The sequence below is a fragment of the Lactuca virosa genome, chromosome 5 (assembly GCF_052849685.1).
Source record: "Lactuca virosa cultivar CGN04683 chromosome 5, Lactuca_virosa_CGN04683_v6, whole genome shotgun sequence".
Lineage (NCBI taxonomy): Eukaryota > Viridiplantae > Streptophyta > Magnoliopsida > Asterales > Asteraceae > Lactuca > Lactuca virosa.
In genome coordinates this window covers 411,837,663-411,847,334 of record NC_136430.1, presented here as the reverse complement: position 1 = coordinate 411,847,334, position 9,672 = coordinate 411,837,663, and positions in this window count along the sequence as shown.

Here is a 9,672-nt window from a genome sequence, read left to right as displayed (position 1 = left end):
ATTCAACTGCGGTGTCCTAGGTGGTGTCAATTGCGAAACAATTTTGCATTCCTTGAGGTAGTCGTGGAATTCAATACTAAGGTACTCACCACCTCGATCGGATCGAAGCATCTTAATTTTCCTGCCCAGCTGATTCTCCACTTCCTGTTTAAACTCTTTTAACTTTTCAAAGTTTTCTGACTTGTGCTTGATTAAGTAGATATACCCATATCTGCTATAATCATCAGTAAAAGTCACATAGAAGCGGCTTGCATCCCTTGTGGTGGATTTAAAGGGTCCACACACATCCGTATGTATGAGATCCAATAAACCCTCACACCTTTCACAAGAACCAGTGAAGGGTGACTTGGTCATCTTTCCAAGTAAACAAGATTCGCACGTGTCATCCGATTTGAGGTCGAATGACTCCAACACTCCATCCTTTTGGAGTTGGGCTATGCGCTTCTTGTTGACATGTCCAAGACGACAATGCCACAAGCATGCTTTGTCCAAACGATTGGACGAATCAATATGCAACACATTATTTCCTAAGTGATCAACAATATTCACAGTTTCATATACTCCATTACAAGGCAATGCTTCAAAATAGAAAGTATCATTCAAGAAAGCATTAATAGAACCAATTTCATTATTAAACGAAATTATAAAACCTTGTCTGTACAAACCAAGAAAAGAAATAATGTTTCTCGCCATTTCTGACGAGTAGCAACAATCATTTAAATCTAATCCTAACCCACTACTAAGCACTAAAGAGTAAACTCCAATCTTGGTGACAGGTGACACTTTCCTATTCCCCATGATCAGGTTCATCTTCCCATGCTCCACATCCCTACTTCTTCTTAGACCCTGCAAATCAGAACAAATGTGAAAACCACATCCTGTATCAAGGACCCAAGAAATAGCATGTGATGAGTTATTAGATTTTATAGTATAAATACCTGCGAAGGATGGCTTTATCTTTCCATCCTTGATGTCCTGCAGATATTTGGGGCAGCTTCGTTTCCAATGCCCTTTGTCGTGGCAGTAGGAGCACTCTGCCTCCTTTGGGTTGGAAGAAGGAGCAGTAGAGCCAGCTTTGGTCCCACTAGAAGAGGATCCATCATGGGGTTTACCCTTGTGGCTCTTAGAAGGGGCCTTCCTCTTCTTTCCTTTTCCTTGCCCAATAGCCGAAATGGGGGCAGCAGCAGTAGGAGTTGATGCAACGGATTTGTCTTTCAGACTACTTTCAGCAGTCCTTAGCAGGCCTTAAAGCTTGCTTAGAGTGACCTCTTCCTTGTTCATGTGGTAGGTCATACGGAACTGATTGTAACAAGGAGGTAAGGAGTGTAGAATGATATCTATGGCCAGCTCCTCATCGAAGTTAACATTTAACTTTAGCAAGCGGTCCACATACCTCTGCATTTTCTGCAAGTGGGCCGTGACGGACTCTCCGTCCTTCATTTTGGTAGTGATCATTGAGGCGATGATCTCATACCTTTCCTGCTTCGCGCTTTGATGGTACCTATCCATCAAATATTGATGCATCTCATAGGGGTAGTAGTCCTCGTAGGACTTTTGGAGTTCAGCGGTCATTGTCGTGAGCATGATGCAATGAACTTTCGTAGCATCTCGCTCATGAGCCTCGAATGCAGAAATTTCCTCGGGAGTAGCAGTGTTTGGGTTGACCTCTTTCAGCTCCTTGTCGAGAACATACTCCTTGTCCTCGTAGCGGGTGACCATGCGGATGTTGCGAATTTAATCATTAAAATTGGTCCCATCAAATATCACCCTCCCACACAAGTTCATGAGTGAGAATGAGCCAGAAGGGGTCGACCCAGAAGCGTTGTTTTGAGTAGACATCTGAAATAGGAAAGGAACAAAGTTTGATTAGATAAGAATCCCCAATTAAACACCCAAAATGAGAAATTAGGGCTAGGATACAACAACATTATTTACAATTTAGAAGAGGGATGCCGAAATCCAAACTGCAAATAATTTAAAGGTAAGTGAATGACGATTCACTAATTTCCACCATGAAAAACGAAAAAGGCAATTAAGTTTTAAATGTGTTGAAACTCCTAGATCTTTTGAGATTCATTGAACTTTTCAATGGCATGTTTAAATCTCGATATGCCCTTCAAGTTTGTGATTGGGATACCGAGGATCACAAACAAGGTGTGAATAACCATGCAAATATACTTGATACTCTCGATGTCATTTACCACCTAATCAATGTGTCGGTTAGGCACACATGCTCCATTGATCTATAATAAACATCAGGCTACCCTTTTCCACCTTTGCTAGTCCCAAATTAGTGTGTCGGTTAATCACACACGCTCCACTAACGACTTGGCAAGGTGCAAAGTGTAATTTCATGGAATAGCATCATTTTCACATTTTTCCTAAAGTAACTAAGATTGGGAATTTTATAAAAACATTTAGTTACTTTATTAATCATTATACTTTTAATGAGGAATTAGTTACCCTATCCTACCCGTTCGGCTAACGACCCTCCACCAATCAAGGAAGCGGTGGGTGAGAGTGGACACCCATTAAACTGTCATTTTATAGACAACAACCTTATACCCCCCTTATAGATCGGCTTCGTGAATGAGGCCTACTAACGGTAAGACTTGCTTAATCTCATCATATATATAATTATTAATATTATAATTTTATAATAGTATAAGGGTGTATTTTAAACATTTCAAAATACTAGGGTTTTAATCAAATTTATAATTTTCGAAAATTAATACTTTTTAATTTTAAAATCTTAAATATAAAAACTTTGATTTAATAATTATCCAAAATTAAACAATTAATTTAAATTATTAAATCTTGAAGGATTATCCATTAAATTAAACAATTAATTTAACCTACTCGCTTTATCCCCTAAAATTCGAAAAATTGGGACGGGATAATTCAAAGATCTTTAATTATCTATTTAAACAATTAAAAGGATAATTACAAAAGATGGCATTATCCTAATCCCTAAAGTATTGGAATCTTATCTTGGGGATAAGGCATTTTTAAAAACCCTAGGGTTAGACAACCCTAATTTCGAAATATTAATGCCAAAGGAAAGGGTTCAAGAAACCCTAACAAAATTTAATTTCGAAAATCCAAGCCCTAGGGTTTATTAACCATAAACCCTAATTTGTCAAGTTCATACTTTTGTATCAAATCCAATTGAAAACAAAAACCAAAGGCTCTGATACCACTGTTGGGTTTTATACAAACAATCATATGTGCATGCAACCCTAGTTTGGATCTATGTTTTCACTATTAGACATACAACAAATGAACACAAAAGGAAACCCTAGCATGCATCTAATATTTCTAAAATCACAAACAAAAGGGATTAGAATACATACCTTTGTTGCTATATAGTAATAACAACTATATCTTGAAGTTCCTTTGCTCTTGAGAACAAGTACCACAAATGTAGTGCCTCTAATGGCTCACAAACACACAAGAGTGAAAGGATGAATATGAGAGAGAGGGGAGAATGTAACTAGCTCTAGAAATCGTCTCTTCTAGGGTTTCTCAAGGGGTGGGACGAATTCTTAAGCCTAGGGGTCTATTTATACTTGAGGCCAGCTAGGGTTTCAGGGTGGAAACCCTAATCCCTTAGCTTAGGGCCTAAGCAAGTTCATGGACCTCCTTGCATTAGGCCTTGGACGAAAACTCCTAGATCCTTCTAGGATTTTCGTCCTAGCCCTAACAAGGGTGATCTAATGGCCCAAAGCCTCAACTATCAAATAATTACAAAACAACCCCTGTACTTTTAATCAGTCCTTTAATCCCAAAATTAATTCCAATTTAATTTCTGATTAAATAATAATTAATAATATGATAACAAATTAATATATTATTTATATAATATATTAATAAATCATGTTTATGCCCTAATTTATTATTCTTAATAATAAATCAGCCTTTCTCCTCAACAGTCATCCTGTCTAGTCACCAGTGTGAAGGCAACCCAAAAGGACCATGCTACTATCGGGTCAAGTACATCCCATTTATATTTATGGACTTATACACCTAATCCAACATATGTGACATCCCCAAATTCACGGTTATTTTAGAAAAAAAATTATTTATGCTTATTTGAAAATCAGAGTATCCATTTTAAAGAATAATATTGCGGAATTTGTTCCCAGAAAACATGATAAATATATTATTAAAACATTTCCGAAGGAATGTATTTTGTTTATATTAAAACTTTGGGATATATTTGTCAATACAGAAACATAAGCATAAATAGACCTTACATTCATTTACACTAATGATTTACATCTCCTTTAATCTCTCAGTGTAATGTGTCATCGTATCGATACCTGTGATACAAATAAATTGAGTGGGTCAGGTTCGGAAACCTGGTGAGTACATAGGGTTTTCAACCCATAATAATATAATTATTATGTTTAATGATCAAACAATTAACCCAACTTCTCATCCCCATTATCTTCTTTATCCTTAAGTATCTTCCCTAAGAATCATCTATTCCTCAATATTTATTCCTAAGGATTGTCCCAAGGAATAGGCACGAAGTCCATCACTGCCAGGGTTTATATAATAGGCACTAAGTCCATAGTTGCCGATGTTATCTGTTATGCACTAAGTCCATAGTTGCCAATGTTCATCTATAGGGCACTAAATCCATAGTTGCCAACGTTTATTTGTAAGGCACTAAGTCCATAGCTGCCAACGTTCATTTGTAAGGCACTAAGTCCATAGCTACCAATGTTTGTTTGTGAGGCACTAAGTCCATAGCTGTCAGGGTTTTTAGAGTACATCTGGTGAACATATCATTCATAACACCTACAGGTTGCGAGCCTACTAGCGTTCCACTGGACTATCTAGAATAGTCTGTGGTTGTCATCTATACTCTGCTAGATGACTGGGTCATCGCTTGGGTCAAGGCTTCTCATCATCTTTCACCTCTCATCATCTATATCATATTTCATCTCTCATTATTCATCTCATCTTTCATCTCGCATCATTCATCTCATCTTTCATCTACCCATCTTTACCCATCATACTTATAGGTATAAAATACGTATACAGTTTAAATCAAGTAAAACGTGTATATTTTGTTCATCCAGCATAGATATCAAAAACACAGATAATATGTACACATAGCACGTAATTTATATTAAATACTTTATATCTATGTGTAAGATGAAAGTAACTATGCACTCACTTGTTAAAGTGATGACTCAAAATTCGGACAGCGCTTCGCTTCTACCAATCGTCTTTTCCATCGACAAAACCTAGCATTATTATCGGCTTATCGCTAAGTTTTAGTCTAATATTTATTGCAACTAATTAACTCAAGGTCTACGAGCGATATTGTTTTATAATTGTTAAACAATACTTTTCAACTACTATGTACATACAGGGGTCAGACATGAAACACCGGAGGGCAGGACCATTTTGGCATTTAAGCTGTTCTGAAATCCAACAACCCTATGAGGCCCTTCAAACTAGATTCCCCGTACCGCAAGCAGTTAAAAATTATTATAATAACACTTTGTATATTTTATAATACTTAAATATATTGTTTATAGGTTCATAATAACGATAATGAACTTAAACATAAGCTATACTTATAGTAGGGTAAGCATAACTCACTTACAATGGAGTTTAGCGAAGAACCGGGCTCTGTGCGGGCAGAACTTATGAGCCGAAAGCTCTTCTTCTAGGAGCCTTCTGGCGCTCCGGGACTCGCTACTAACTCCTAAGAAGGGCTAGAGAAAAGCCTTGAGGCTTTGGGAGTGTTTGGGAGAAGATAAGTGGAAAGGTGTGAAGAAATTGGATGATTTGCGCCTCTATTTATAGGCTGCAAATCACTCAAAACATTGTGTTACTGAGACCAACACGTCGTGTTGGGGTGCCAGGGGTCATCATCTGATGGCAAGGCATGGGAAAGAAGCAGTGGCACAAATCGCGCCACGTGTCACTCGCTGGTCACTCCAAAAACTAATTATCTTCTAAAATTCGTAACTTTTGCATACGAGCTCCGTTTTTGACGTTTTTTATATCCACGCGTAGGTATCGATAGGATCTAAAAGTTTCATTTAGACTTCGTCGGCTAATTTTGAATTTATTTTTAAAGTTATATTTTAACAGGATTAGCCAAATAAAGTCCGTTAAAATTTCATAACTTTGTCATCTGACGTCCGTTATCGTTTGTCTTTATATCGTTGAGCTCCTATTAACGAGATATTCGATTCTCATTTAGATTGTGTAGGCTAAAAATCGATCGATCTGAAAATCGAATTCCAGGTTGTACACTCCTACGCTAAATCTTAGAAAAATCATAACTTCCTCAAACAAAGTCAGATTTGGACGTTCTTTTTATGTACGTTCTCGGTTTAACGTATGCTACGAATTTTGTTTAGATCGCTAAGGCTAAAAAGTTTTTTATCAAAAATTCACTTTTTACGTTACGCAGTGCCGTGCCGGTTTAGCCGTAAAACTTCGACGGGTCATAACTTCTTCGTATAACTCGGATTTCAGCGTTCTTTATATGTACGTAAACCTTGTGACATATACTATAACTTGGTTAAGATTATTTATTCTAAATAACCTTTTATCAAAAAAGTCATTTTTGACATTTATTGTCTCTAAATTGACTAGCCCGAATCTGCGGGCGTTACAGTGTATGAAGGAGAAAAACAAACAATATTTCAAAAAGGGTTTTATACTGAAGGGTGGAGGTGGGGAGAAGATTGAACGTGTGAGCCTCGGAGAGAAGAACTTCAATCCAAAAGGTGGGAGGGAGTGAGGCTTGAAGAAGAGAAGTTTGTAAAATGTTATTTATAGTGTGGATGGTGCGTTCAGCTTTCCCATTCTATTGAGATGTGTAAGGGCAAGAAAAGCGAATTTTAATTCCATTTGATTTAAAGAAATCTAAGAGAGGTTGATTATTAAATTCACCCCCATTATCACATTGAAAAAAGTTGGATGTCAGTTTTAAATTGATTTGCGCATAAGCACGAAAATTTTTGAAATAGAAAAAAACATCAGATTTAACACGCAAAGGAAAAACCCATAAGAAATGAGAAAAATCATCTAGAAACAAGACATAATATTTAAAACAGCTTAGACTCGGAATCGGGGAGGTCGAGAGGTCAGAGTGAATCAGTTCAAACACACGAGAATTTTAAGTGCATGATGAAGAAAAAGGTAAATGAAAATGTTTTCCTAATTGGAAAACATGACATAAAGAAGTGTGTTTGTTCGAATAAGAAATAAATTTACTAGACTTAAGAAACTGAAAAATGGACGATCCTGGATGACCAAGACGGAGATGCCAAGTGTCAAAAGAAGCAGCAATGTGAGCAGAGGAAAGAGACGAACTGGAGGACGAGGTAATAGGATACAAATCATGATGATCATTGTTGGATCTTTGCAGAGTAGCACTTTTTTAAGATCCTTCACAATGAAACCAAAAGGATCAAACTCAAAAAAAATTGGAGTTGCAGTAGTAAAGTGAAAAACATAAATAAGATTTTCAACAATTTTGTCAGAGACAAGAACATTATTTAACTTAAAGGAATGATTAGAAAAAGGAAAGATAGAATGACCAATGTAATTTACAGGAAGGAAAACAACATTACCAACCATAATAAATTTTGATTTACATGGAATTAGAGAATGCATTATACCTTGGTTGAAATTCATGTGTGTGCTTGCTCCCGAGTCCATGTAGTAATTATTTTCTTGCAGAGGTTGGACTGACATGGCCTGAAAACTGAGGCGAGATCAGTGAACTGCTGTGGTTGATGTTGTGAGGCAAGACCCCCAAACGAGGTATGTGATTTTTGTGAATAGTGATGCTGATTTGGACCAAAAGATGATATGTATGGAGGTGGTAGTGGTGGCTGCTGATGCTGTTAACCGAATGGGGCTGCTGAGTCGACTGGAAGGTGTTGAAGGTGTTGAAGGCACTGTTGGGCAGCAGCTGCTGAGGCACGAGTTAGGAGAGACTGAATTTGTGACCACTGAGAGAAGCAGGTGGAAGCTGCGGTTGATCGACAACAGGTTGGAGTCGCGCTGGAGGTATGTTGATAGCAGGAGAAGCACTGAGAAGGCCCTGTGGCGGGTTAGCAGCAGATTTAAAGGTGTTATGTGCACCAAAAAAAGATTGATTTTGTCCCGGAACAGCCTGTGATCTTGAAAAAGGATTAGAGTTAGAGGAAACATTAGTATTACACCCCATGGAAGCAAATCTCCCATTATTTTTACCCCTATTAAATTTATTTTTCGATTTTCCATTTGTGTGGGCGAAGGAGTATAGCGCAACGGAAGATGTGTGTATGGCACCACTGATTCCTTCGGTGGATTCTTCACGAGGCTCATAGAGAAGGAACATATTATTCCCCTCAAGAAACAAAGGGAATGGCTTCGTGTTGGTGATGACATCGACAATGCTATGACAAGAAGGTGGGAGTTGGATGAGGATTTGCATCACAAGTTCAATCACATCAATTTTGGAATCACAATCCTAAAGTGCCTTAGCTAAATTCTTTAATTGGTGACAATACTCGGTAATAAAGGAAGAACCCTTCTTGGTATTGCAAAATTTCTCTTGAAGTTGAAGCATTCGAGACATTTTGTTGTTGAGGAAAAATTCATCAAGTTTGTTCCAAATGTATTTGGCGGTACAATCGCCACTAGACATAATCTGCAATAGGTTAGCATCATATATAGAATAGAACCAAGATTTAATCCGAGAGGCAATGGCTTCCCAGTCCTCATCATGGTCACCTTGAGGAGTGGATTTTCCATTGATATGATCATGTACTTTGGTGCCCTTGCACGTGTCTAAGAATGTACGTTTTTATAATTAGTATTTTGAATCATCAATGGAGAACTTAAATCTAAATTGGGAGTAGACATTAGTAAGTGCAAAAACCAGTTGGGTGGTTGTTGGAGTCGTGAGGGTGTGCGATGATGTAGGGGTAGAGATATAGTTGAAGAAAATCAAAGAAACAACTAATAATAACGGAAAAAAATAACAAGTAAAATGTTTAACCTTCGGTAGGGTGAATAGTAATGTACCAATAACGCAATGCTTCAAATGAACAGGTAGGCGGAAGGAGGTTGAATTGACAGCAACGGAAACCACAAGTCTGTTGCAAAGGAAGACAACATCGTCGGCGGCAAGGAAAAAGGGCAGGACAACACGACAGCAATTGGTGGCAATCGATGATGCAGTAGGTAGGCAGCGATCAGCACTAGAGACGCCGTAAAAAAGCTGACGGTTTTAGGATAGTCCTTTGATTATGTGGCTCGATACCATGTTGAGTATTGTGGAAACACGTTAATTAGGATTACGTATGTTGCTATCAATATATTATTTTATGTTTATATATAAAAAATTACATATAAATCGTTTATGTTTGTTGCGCCTTGTAAACATAAAGTTATGATACATATTCTTTATTTTCAATATAAATATATTTTAACATACATCGTCAATATATTATTATAGACATAAATATAGCCATTAATGTTAAATTTACCATTTTATTATACGTATGGTATTAAAAATAGTGGTTCAACAATTATCTTTAACAATATTATATTGCTTGGTATTAAAGAGTGATCCACCAATTGCATTCGCAATACTTGCAGCAGTCTAAAGGAAAGTGTGACATGGCTTTCAATATGGTATGG